The following is a 12,347-nucleotide window of genomic DNA, read 5'->3' on the forward strand; positions in this document are numbered from 1 at the left end:
CCCGTTGACTGTCCTGACACCATGGTCATTGAGATGATGGGAAGGAGGGGCTGGAACAACTTAATTTTTGCCCTTGGGCACAGGCAATTCAAACAGGAATGACATCCCAGCTGTCAGCACAAGGCAAAAGAAAGACATGCTCACAGCAACCCTGAACAAAAGCCTGTATCCCACCAAACTGACCAGGATGGAGAGGTGAGTGGGGCTCAGCAGGGCTGTCTTCTTCCTCCTGCTCCTGCTCTGCCTAGCACTTACAGGATGCTCATGGCACAGGCTCACTCCCTCCTGCTCCATTTCCATTAGCAGGGGATGATGCAACTAGACTTTTACTGCAATTTGCTGAGGAACACTGCTGTCCAAACTGATGAAACAGCAATTCAGCAGAGGACGCAGGAGGCACTTTAGAGAAGTGGCAGGGACACCAGACAAGCTTTCACCACATTTATCAAAGTGCCAGCAGTTTCATTTCAAGGCAGCAGCGACAGTTATAAATAATGAGAAGAACTACTCTGCATCTAGAGCATTTTAATAAATAAAAATGTGAAAAAGAAGCCTAAACAGCACAGTTAGTTCTGCTTCTGCAACCTTTCAGGTTTTCCAGCAATGTATATATCAATGATTCTCTCCTTTGTAGTTCCTGACAGCACAATTCCCCCTGGATGATGGACCTTTAGCACAGAGATGATCTTTCATATGCAGAGTGCAGGTTACTGCACTTTTACTGGCAAATGCAGAGCCCTGTGTTTGTGAGTGTGTACACACGTGTGTGCACTTGTATATAATTCCACTCAGAGCTGCTTGCTCAGCCTTCAGGCACAGAACAAACCAGACCAGGCACTTTGCTGCACACTCTAAGTTATGCACACTCCCTTCCAATTGGTGCTGGTTTTGAGGATGGCACTTTTGAGGAGGATCCATTTCCTATTTTGCCATCCAGTTTTGACTCTTTGTGAGGAATGGCAAAGGAAAGAGCAGGAAAAATGCCTCCTGAAACACAGCTCAGCCAATGTCCCCCCTTCCTGCCCAGCAGTATCCCCACTGCCTTGCTCATGAGGCAATTTCAAGGACAGATGACACAATGTTTAGCAGTTTTCTAGCACGGGCTCAGTGGGCAACATGAAGCCCACTCAGAGCATCAAAGCAACCTTTCAAATACCACATTTCCTCACACACTGTTTAAACAGAGCTTGACCCTGTAGGACAGCAGGACCACCACACAAGTGCACTCAGCTGCACACACACTGCCCACACCACATCCAGTCTAAGAGGATTCCAGAGCACTCACACACCTCTCTAGAGGTCCAGCACAGTTCTGGTGGTGCAGCCTGCGACCTCACTCACTGGAGGTGCACCATTACAAGTGCTGTGCTTCATTCAGCCTGTGCAAGACTTGGGGAGCTCAGTCTCCCTGCACACCCTGCAGCTCCTGCCCTTTCATGCCCAGCTTGACTGATGCCCACCCTATGGCATGGTAAGTATGCCCTCTCTGCTAATGTAACTCACAGCCTAACTAAACCCCTGCAGAAAGAAGGCATTTTCCCTGTGACTTGCTGCCAGCTGTCTGCACACCCTTACTGAGATGCAGCAGTGGCTGCTGCCACAGCATCCTCCCTGCAAGAGAGCCAGGAAGGTGCTGTGGGGAAGGAAATGGCTTCTGATGGAAAAATTTACTTCACTGATGCAGACTTGGAAGTGCCAGTCCACTGGAGCTTCCCAGTCACCCCATCCAGCATGGCAGGCAGAGTGAGCTGGGAGCCAGCCTGCAGCATCTGCTGCTAGGGTCCTGGATGTGCTGGAGAAATACACCTGCTGTGCCAGTGGAACCCACCTCTCCTTCCCTGGCTGTTCAAACTTACCTGGATCTAAAAGAAGCAGCACGCTGTTACCAAAATCACAAAATCCTAACAGACATGAACTGTTTGTTCTCTCTCACCTCCTACTCTCAATGGTAGTCACTGCAGGTTGTGTGATAAAGTAAAAGAGGCACAACAAACAGCCCCCAGAGCTCTGCTTCTTTATGGATGTAAAAGACAAAAAAAACCCCAAAACCCCAGGGAATGGAACAAACTGGATGCCAATGTCACAAAAATAGTAATTTAAAAAAATTTAAAAGGGAGGAAAAGTAAATAACCTTGAGTCAAAGTATCACCGTGCAGCTGAAGAGCCTGCTCATCTTGGGAAGGGTTTCTTTTCTTAGAGAATGTGTCCTGTTGAACTGCACAGAGATGAGCATGAAGAGATACTCCCTTCCCAGCAGAGGAAGTGTAAATTCAGAATGCAGCTGTCAAGAGAAAACACTGAGCTGTTTCCAGAACCATATTTATAGCTGAATTTAGAGGGGTTTATATTTAGAGAAACTGTTGGGTTTGGGCTTTCTTGGGGGGTAACTTCTGCATTTCCTTTTACTTAATTGAGAGTCATTCAAGTCACCCAGGTGATAACCTTGTGTAGATTCATTCATAAAACTAAAATGCAACAAGCTGAGCTGAACTATCGTGACAGTCTCATAGCTAAAGACTCCTAATCTGGAAATGAAATGCTGAAGGTTCTCATAGCAACATCATCTCAGGGTTTTATATGCTCAATACCCAGCAAAACAGTCTTCTAAAAATAAATTTAAAAAACAAAAATACAAAGAAATATTCACACTGAAATTATAGTCTTCTCCAAGTGCAAAAAAGACAAGATATTATTTCCTAAATGTCACAATTTAGAAACCTATTCATCTGTGACATTTATATTACAGTAACACAAGCATCTGTATTTTTCTCTTCTTGAGTTCCCAACAAATTCCACTGAGTAAAAAAAAAAAAAAATAAAGAAAAAATATCAGCTTAGTTACATATTATCTCTTACACATAACTGGAGCTTCTCTCTCTGAACAAGTTCCAGAAGCTGCACCAAAGCAAACTCTGTAAGAGGGAGTGCAGCATTCAAAAGCTATCTGGTAAAAAGGTCCCCTAATGCAGGATCCATACACCCCAGAAAAACTTCAACAATTTGTTGGCTGTGTTAAAACTTGCCTGAATTTTCCATACTCAAAAATTGTCACAGGAGTCCAAGAATTCCAGTGAGACTCAAACTTATTTTTCTCTGGGCGCCTTGCACTTCATCATTTGGTAATGTTAATATAAGGTCTGATCCTGCTGAGCTCTGAGCATCCGTGGTGCTCCCTAGGGAAGTCTGTGGAGGCTGCCAGCTGAAGAGCTGAGCATAAGAGCACTCCAGCCCCTATAGCCTCGAAGAGCACCAAGTGCTGAGCTGCCTCAGAGCGTGCAGCCACTAAGAGAAATCTGGAAACATCCCTTTTTCTTCCTCAAGGCAAAGAGCAAGAAGTGCTCTTCTAATAAAGAAGTTGTGACTGACTTTCCACAGTAATTTCCATCCTTTTATATTACAAATAACTCCTCCCAAAAGTTGAAAATAAATGCAGCATCCTTCATACCACCACTCAGGGCACCAACCCCAGAGCCCAGGGAGTAGGGAATGCTGGATTTCCAGTGCTTCTACTGGCAGCAGAGAAACAGTCTCTGGCCTGCTCCAAGCCTCCACCACCAACCTGAATGAGCCCCACTCTGTTTGCAGAGTTCAGTGCCGCTCCTGAACCACCAGTCCCATCAGGCTGCCAAGATGGGATGGAAGATGAGGGGGTGAAGGCAAGACCTCCAGACCTCTGCATATCCTCAAGACCTCCAGACCTCTGCATTTGTGTGCTCAAGAGGGGTGTAGCTCACTTGAATCAAGGTCTTCTTCAAAAAAGGGAAATCAGAACTGCAGGAACTCAGCAGCTAAGCAACAAATGAACACTACTCAGTGGAAGAACCAAAAAAGCTAAAAAGGGTGCAGCTACATTAAAATTTATGTTACCAGAAGCAATGATTACCTTTACCTTCTGAGCAATTTACCCATACAAACAGAAGAGAAAGGTTTCCCCTTCATGTGTGCTGTGAACTAGCAATTTAACACATTGTAACCGGTTGTAGTGGGCTTTGTTTGCTGCCAGCCTTGGCAGAGGTCTGCCTGGCCTCATCACTGTCCCCACGCTCCAGCTGGCTCTTCCCACAGCAGCAGAGAGGGAAGCCTGCTCTGCTGCTGCCCCTTCTGTGCCTGCTCCACTGAATTTAAATGTCATCAGTGTGACACTATCTGGGGAAGAACACAAACAAACCTGGAATCCCTTACCTCTGCCCACAGAGGAAAAAAAAACCAACCAAAAACCAAAAACTGATTCACAAAAGCAGCACCCACAGTCAGACTGGGACATTGCAGTGTCTGGAGCTCCTTCATGGCTTGCCAGTTGGGGTTTCTCATGCCAGCAAGGGCTCCTAGATGCTAAAAGCAGTAGGAGAAGTGGGCAAGTTATTCCACACCTTGCTGGGAAGCATGGAGCTTCCCCATGATGGAGGGTGGAATCTATCATGACACCTGCACCAGCATCATCTAGAAGGAAAACTCAACAAAAATTAGCCAAAAACTCAAAAAAACCCCACAACAAGTTCACTGTGCAGGCAGTCCTTACAAAGGCTCCGAGTGGTAGGATGGGGCAGGAGGCTCTGCCCACTCTCAGCAGTTCCAGGGCAGGTCAGATGTTGCTCCTCTGTCCTGCCTTTACCCCAAAACCTTGGAGCTGGGGACATGCACCTGCATGTCTGGAAACAAAAGCCAGTCCAGAGAGCTTGCTGCATGGCAGGACGTGGTTTTTAGAAGGGAATTTCAGGAGCAAGGCACAGGTCAGCTTTGACCTGAAGCATCAGCATGAGCTAAGGAGAGAGAAGCCCTGGCCAGGATATGGACTCACCCCTATGCACATCCCACTCATCCTTCAAGCCTTTGGCAAAGGACCCCGTCTCATCCTATCCCCTGCTACCACTCCAGTCTGACGTATCCCTCCCTTTTTTCATTACCTTGGTGCCGCACGAAAACCAGCTGCAACTCAAACAAGCCTCTGCTAGACCATAAAGGCAGAAGTGGAAACAGGCTGGGACTGCTTAAAATGAATGGCATGTTGCCCAGGGCCGGGAGCTGTCCCCCACCAGCCCGGCGCCCCGGGCTTCAGCGGAGGGGCTGAAAAGCCGCATTGAGGACAGCGGGGCCGTCAGGGCTGGCTGAACATCCCGTGTCCAGGAACACTGGGCTCCTTGTTCGCTCGCCGGGGCCGTGGGGAAGCCTCAGCAGAAAGGCTGCTATTCAAATGGAAATCAGGGCCTTGCTCCCAGCCAGGAGGAGGAGGAGGAGGGTTGCTGGTTCCTCACAAACAACAAGAAGATCGCTGGGAGACTTTGGATCGGGAAAAGGATGGAGGAGGGGGGAGACGCTCTCCAGCACATACACGGCACAAGTGGATGCTGGAAGGGGGAGAACAAGGGAGAACAAAACCCTTTGCTGGTGAGCGCCCTGTGTAACTTGCCCCGTGAGAAGCAAATGCGGTACGGCTGGGCATCTGACATGCTCATGATCCCAAAACCACATCCCAAACTCAAATGAGCCACATTACACATGGAAGAATAGCAGCCGCAAGGAATAAGGCCTTGTGCCCATGGTCTTGTAGCAGACTGGCACAGAGACACGCTGATAACTCAATGTGAAAATGGTATCAAGTTCCAAGAAATGTCTTGCTCTTCTTTAAGCATTAGAACCTGTGGATCCGTTCCTTCCTCTTCAATTATTTTTTCCCCTGGTGGAGGAGTGGAGCAAGATGAGAGGAGGGAGATAGTATCATCAGGAATTTGTGTTTGATTATTACATTATAACACAACATTCCAGTCTGTGCAAGGAAATGCAGCAGCTCTTCACAAAAGCCATCTGAGTGAGCAATTCAGCAACCGAATAAATCAAGGCAAACCCTCAATTAATTAAACCAGAATTAAATTAATTAAGAGGAGACATTATGACTTCAATCACAGGAAATTCTACAAGCCAACCTGTGGCTTTATTTTCACAGCTGTGCTTGTGCTACTCTGTGCTTCTATCAGTCAAAATTAATTCTAGGTAGAATCATAGAATGGTTTGGTTTGGAAGGGATATTAAAGATCATTCAGTTCCAGTCTCCCTGCCATGGGTAGGGACACCTTCCACTAGATCAGGTTGCTCAAAGTCCCATCCAACCCGGCCTTGAACACTTCCAGGGGCACCCACAGCTTCTCTAGGCAACCTGGGGCAGTGCCTCACCACCCTCACAGTACAGAATTGCTTCTTAGTATCTAATCTACACCTACTCCCTTTCAGTTTGAAGCCATTACCTTTTGTCCTATCACTACATATCCTCATAAAAAATCTTTCCTCAGATCTCTTGTAGCCCACTTCAAGTACTAGAAAGCGCTCTAAGTTCCTCCTAGAGCCTTTTCTTCTCCAGGGTGAACAGCTCCAACAAGTGTCTGGAAGACAGCAGCTGTCCTACAGAGCCAAGCATCTCAGGTCAACTTCTCTCTCCTCATCCCAGTCTCCATCCTGGATCAGGCTTGACCAGGAAGGGAAACTTCTCCCCAGATATCTTGATGATATCCCTTTCCCATGCATGATTTGTCTAGCCAGGGCACTGAAAAAAGGTAGAACCTAAAAGTGACCTTTAGTTGGCATATTCCTATTTTGGTCATGAGTAAACACAAAAAGTTGGGGTTTGGTGTTGTTTTTTGTCTTTGGTGTTGGAATTTCAGAGTTATTCACTGGGACTTACTCCAAAGCTCAATTATCAGAGGATAAGATCACAGGCCACAAGAAAAAAGAAGCGATACACTGAACTCTGGTTTTTAATTGGGCTAGCCTAGGTCATCCACAGGGCAGATATTCAAAATGGAACTGTGAAAAACAAGGATTAAAGAAACAAATAAACCATGTTTGTCCTGCCCATCTTCTCCCTCCACTTTAGTAAGTAATTGCTCACTATGTTTCTCATTCACTCTGTTTCTTAGCTATCTAATGGACAACAGGAACATTCTTGGAAGTAGAACTTTGGACAAACACAGGGAAGCTTCATTTTCCCAGAAGTCTGTCATTCTCCAACTCCACCAGTAGTTAAGAAAGTCTTTATCTAAACCATTTTAAAGAAAAGTATAAAATGTCATGGACAGACAGAACAAAAGTACATCTTTTCAAGGCTCACTGATGTGGGAGGGAGGTTGCTTGGGTTAAAAAGCTAAGCTTGCACACTGGGACAAACTAATGTGTTCTGCAGAGAAATGAACATTCTCTCCAGCTGTGTATTCCCCAAGGAATTAACAGCTGCACCAGCCATATATTCAATAGCTACTTACATGAAGTAAAGCACCTGGAGAGGGAAGGGAAGGGAAGGGAAGGGAAGGGAAGGGAAGGGAAGGGAAGGGAAGGGAAGGGAAGGGAAGGGAAGGGAAGGGAAGGGAAGGGAAGGGAAGGGAAGGGAAGGGAAGGGAAGGGAAGGGAAGGGAAGGGAAGGGAAGGGAAGGGAAGGGAAGGGAAGGGAAGGGAAGGGAAGGGAAGGGAAGGGAAGGGAAGGGAAGGGAAGGGAAGGGAAGGGAAGGGAAGGAGGATCTCTTGCTGCTATTGATCCTTGTAAGAGAAAGCATTTCAGTTATCTCCAGGCAATGCCTGGTGTCCCTTTTACTATCTGTGATTGTTTCACAGCACACCATTTAAAAAATTATTTACTCTCAATTCATGATCCATTTGAAAATAATTCACTCTTAGTTCACAATCACTTGGTGAATGATTTAAGGAAAAAAATCCCTTTCCATTTGAGAGAGAGTTAGTCTGCCTGCACCTGCTGTCAATGTGGTCAGTAACCTTGACCACAGGGTGCTGTGTCTTGTCAAAATCTGACACCAAGAAACCAGGAAAGCTAAGTAGAAAATTTTCCTCCTTGCTCCCAGGAATGCCATGCAGCAAATAGACATCTCCCAAATACTTCTGCAACTGAAGAACCTTTAGGAGCAAGCAGCCAAGGACAGCCAGACCCCACAGCTTCCCTGCACAGTAAAGAGTATTTACAGACCCCGCTGAGCAGCAGGATCCAGCTCACTGGAGCTGACAAAGCATGGTGATCTCAGCATATGTTTCACAGGCCTTAGTGCCTTTTCTCCACAATGGATGAGTGGGAAGGGAGGAATAATGCTATGCCATTAACTGCTACTGGAGCAGCTTCACCTCTCTCCTCCAACCAACCTGCTGCAGCCCCAGGTACTGTGAGAGGCAGGAGGAAAGTGCCCTGGGAACTTCCCTCTCCTTCATGCTGTACAGGTGGCTCTGTGCCCAAACCCTGAAGTACACCATCTATCTTGTCTCTGAATTATGGATTCTGAGCAAAAGCCTGCTAAATTACTGTAGGTTGGAGGCCCAAGTTCAGGTACTTTGATTCATTTCCATGCAAAAGGCTGGGTTAAACAGCTTCTCCAAGATACACATCACATCCAGACAAGAGATTGCTTTGTCCTCAGCTTCCACTCTTTTGAACAAAAACAAAAGCAAGGAAGAACACTATTGCCCCAAAAGCATCTTTTGACCACTGCCAAGATAAGCAGAGTCTCAGCACAGAAGGGACAGGAGACATTTCAGAAATGTAATATACCTGGAGGGAAAGGATGAAAGTGGCAATCTACTTCACAGAAATTTAAACTATCCCAATTTTAAAAATTCATTGCTGCTTCTTGTTACTAATGTAGCAATTATTAATCATTATTACCTTCATATTATGTTAATTCACCTCCTGTTTAACCTCTGTGGTGCAAGTACCAGCCTTCATCAAGACAGTTTATAAACAAACTGTCTAATCACTCAAGTATCAACACAGCTCAGGTATTCAGCCCAGATGCTGCCAGAAAAGCAACAGCAACAGCTGCCACATCCACTGGCACTGCTAAAATATAGCTGATTATGTACTAAAACAAACAAACAAATAAATAAATCACATACTTTTGTTATTCCCTGATTCTTTCAACCTCCAGGATAGACAGAAACTGAGCCTATACTTAATCATCTGCTTTACTGGCTTTAGAATAAACGTGAGACTGTAGGTTATATTTGTGGTATACCCTCAAATCCCAGACTGAAGATAGAATTGCTGAGTCCCTAGGGAGGTTTTCAGGGTGCTCAGTTCTTCTAGTTTTTCAGTTCCTCTGGAATGTGACACAGGCAGGCCCAGACTCATCCTGCGCCCCTCTCCACTGAGCCTCACCAGGCCAAAAGAACCCTCATAAAGCCTCCCAGTGTCAATTCCTCTGGGTGATTGTTGTCTCCCCCAGGAGAAGCTGGGAGAGGTGATTTTCTGAAGCAGAAAAAGCTTGGGGGAGCAGCCCATTGATGTGACTCACTCCCAGGGAGTCCTTCTCCATTCAGTCCCATATGGTTCTGCTTCCTCCCTTCTTCCCCCCACCCCTTCAGTGCGTTCCCATTCTCACCATGCTCCTCAGGCTGCAGACACCCTTGCCTTGCTCACCTTCCTGACCAGCACCCTCAATCCTTGGGCATGAGGAAGGTGGCTTTCTTCTCCACCACCTCCAAGTATGACAAAGGAAGTGTCCCAAGGAGATAAGGGAGACATGGGTCCATTCTCTGCTCCTAGTGACAGCTGATGGCATCTGCAGGGGTGCTCTGGGTTTGTCCCAGTTCACACAAAGAAGCTGCAAGGAGTGAAAACTCTGAGGCTTTTTCTTCAATGAATTCTGTGTTGCCTCTGCTGAGCACATGGACAATCACATTTGATTTTTCAAAGGCTCTTTATCTAACCTAATTCATGTGGATTGTCTCAAAGGTGACAAAAACCACACAGATCACCCTTCTGCTGCATTTCAAGGCCTGGCTACACAACATAGTGGAAAGGCAGCATTCAAAAGAAAACATTTCTCTTTTCATATTTGCAGGAGCCCATTTGCTCCCCCAACTTATTCTCAAAAATAGGAGACAAGAGGGTTAAATTTTCCATGCAAAACCAGTCTGAGCTAGAACCCAGGGATAGGAAAGTTCCAGGCAATCTCTTTCAAACCTAGCAAAATAGTTAAGTGACTCAAAGCAAAGAGAGGATAACAATAATGAAAATCACAACTATTCAGAGGGCTACAACTGCAACCAGGGGGACTTTTAACAACATTTATCAAGAGTGAAACTGAGGCAAGAAAAGGTGAAAAGCATAACTAAAAATACCCAGGCATCCTTAAACACAAGCAGCACAACAACCCTCAGATTGCAATACCATTATATTTTTAAAACCTAAAAATGCTGTTTGAGTCCCTAGGGAGGATCCAAGCTGGCTGTGGGTTACCCATGCCCTGGGTGCAGAAAAGTGGAGGTAGCTCTGTCAGGGTGAGCACAGCCCCAAGTGCCCTGGCTGCAGCAGCATGGATGGGGCACAGCCACCACAAGGGACAGAGCCAGCGTGCAGGGCTGGGAGCCTGAGCAAGGCAGCTGAGCCAAGCAGGCAGGGTGCAGGGCCAGCACGGGTGTGCCTGCACCCCTGAGCTGCTGCTGCTCAGGAGCACTCAAGTGCACAGCATGGAGATGCTCGAGTGCCCCTGTGCTGTGCCAGCCAGGTATGTGGGAGCCACTCGTGAATCAGAGTGAAGAAACCCTGCCAAAGCTCCTCTGCTGCAGAGCCAGGCAGGTGTCTGTCACTGGGATCCCCTACATGCAGTATCTGCAGGAGCTTATCCTGAGCCCTAAGCAAAGGTGTGGAAGCTAGCACAGGTCTGCCACTGCATCCAGGCTGCAAAGCCCTTTTCTGACCCAGGCTCTAGGGGACACAGTGCAAATATTGAGCACAGCCTCAGCTGGGCTTATTATCAGTGGAATGATCACCACCATGTTAAAAACAAACCATTTCCAGGGGAAGCTTCTAGATGTATTATTTGCTTTCGCCTCACTAACCAGTATCTGTAGCATCTGTGTGCTTCACAGTTCAGACAAGCCACTCTGCATGACCTCAATGTAACAAGAGAAGCACTCTACCCTGAAGAGACATGGGGTAACAATCCCCTGCACTGCAACCTCAGGAAACCACCAACCTCATCCTTCTGCCCCAAGGCAGGATCTCCTGCAGTTCTGTCACCCACCAGCTGCTGGATCAACTTATTCTTAGAGACCTTCTTCAACAGTGCAAACTCCATACTTTCCCCAGCCAGCCTCCTCTAAAAGCTGTTGACCTCTTCTGTATGTGGGAAGCCTCCAAGGAGAATGCAAATCCTACAGAACCCGGCAGTACACATGGCACTCTGGCACCTGGGGTTAAGGTTGCAGCTATTTGAGTTTCTGCAGGAAAGCATGAGCACACAAGCAAAATGAGCCCTGGAAGCTTTAATAAACTATGTGCTAGCCTTACATGGAGAGCAGCCCATAAGATAAAGAACCTCTTCACAGAGTCTCTGAAGTCTTACACACGGTCTATTTGTATATCTGCACTGATGGTAGCACAGATACATCCACAGAGCACAACACACCCTTGTACATAATGACAAGGGGAAAAACATTGCAGTTCTGCTTGGCTGGGCCCCAAGTCAGGGCAGTTTTGTTCCTAACCTTTATCCTCATTATATATCTTGGTTCATGGTTACAGTGATAGCAGTAATACAGCACCAACACAATGTTTTTCCCTGACAGCATTCTGAAACAACCAGAAACAAGCCCTTGTCATTCATTCCCTTCCTAGAGGCGGGGAAAGCAAGACCCAGGTGTGTGCACTCTCCGCCCTGCAAGTGTAGAACAGGGCAGGGATCAGACACAGCCTCACAGTCCTCTGCTATGTTGTGCAGGCAGCACCTCCTCCTGCCACCTGCTCTCCCAGACTGGTCAGGGAGCAAAAGCCTGATAACAGGTACAAAATGCAGCCCCTGGGGCAAGAAAGAGCAAAAGTAATCTGAAAGATGAATGGAAAACACAGCATTGGTGAGGTGGTGTGTTTCTCCACCGGAAAAAAAAATCAGAATTTTCCTATCCAAGTCCTCAGTACGGCAAAAGAAGTCAAAAAAAAATCACACAAGGCACTTCCCTGCTGCTGCTTTGCTGATGTCAACTACTGCAGAACAAAAAGGATGAGGTTGCTCAGGCACAACCAGCCTACTGCCAGAAGACATCCCTCCAATCTCTCTGCATGCTGCAAAAAAACACAAGTTGGTACAAGATAAAAAAGCAGACCCTGCACCTTTCTACCCCATATCTACCAGTGTGCTTGTGCAATGATAACCAAAATAGCTGTGAACTCCTCCAGTGACTCAAAGCACTGCTACCCCATCTACTCACCAAACCATCTGCAGGAGGAGGCAAGGATGTGTAGTTCTTAACCATATTCTTTGTTGCTTATTTACTCTGTGTATTTGCATAAGTACTGACAGATTTTGAAATAAAGGCCTCTTCACACACACATTCACATTCCCCCACCCCACAGACAGGAC

General features: G+C 46.7%; 1 protein-coding gene across 3 annotated transcripts in view; it reads right to left on the reverse strand.

The window, feature by feature from the left end:
- IGSF11 (immunoglobulin superfamily member 11) overlaps nucleotides 1-12,347 on the reverse strand; it is a 104,688-nt gene that overhangs the window by 75,425 nt on the left and 16,916 nt on the right. The window contains exon 1 of one of the 3 annotated variants that reach the window (XM_026792818.2): nucleotides 2,132-2,281. The exons of the other annotated variants lie outside the window; for them this stretch is intronic. The gene's annotated coding sequence lies outside the window, so the exon portion shown is untranslated. Of the gene's footprint in view, nucleotides 1-2,131; nucleotides 2,282-12,347 lie in introns of those variants that run through there. 3 annotated transcript variants of the gene reach the window in all.

Source organism: Zonotrichia albicollis, chromosome 2 (genome assembly GCF_047830755.1).
Source record: "Zonotrichia albicollis isolate bZonAlb1 chromosome 2, bZonAlb1.hap1, whole genome shotgun sequence".
NCBI lineage: Eukaryota > Metazoa > Chordata > Aves > Passeriformes > Passerellidae > Zonotrichia > Zonotrichia albicollis.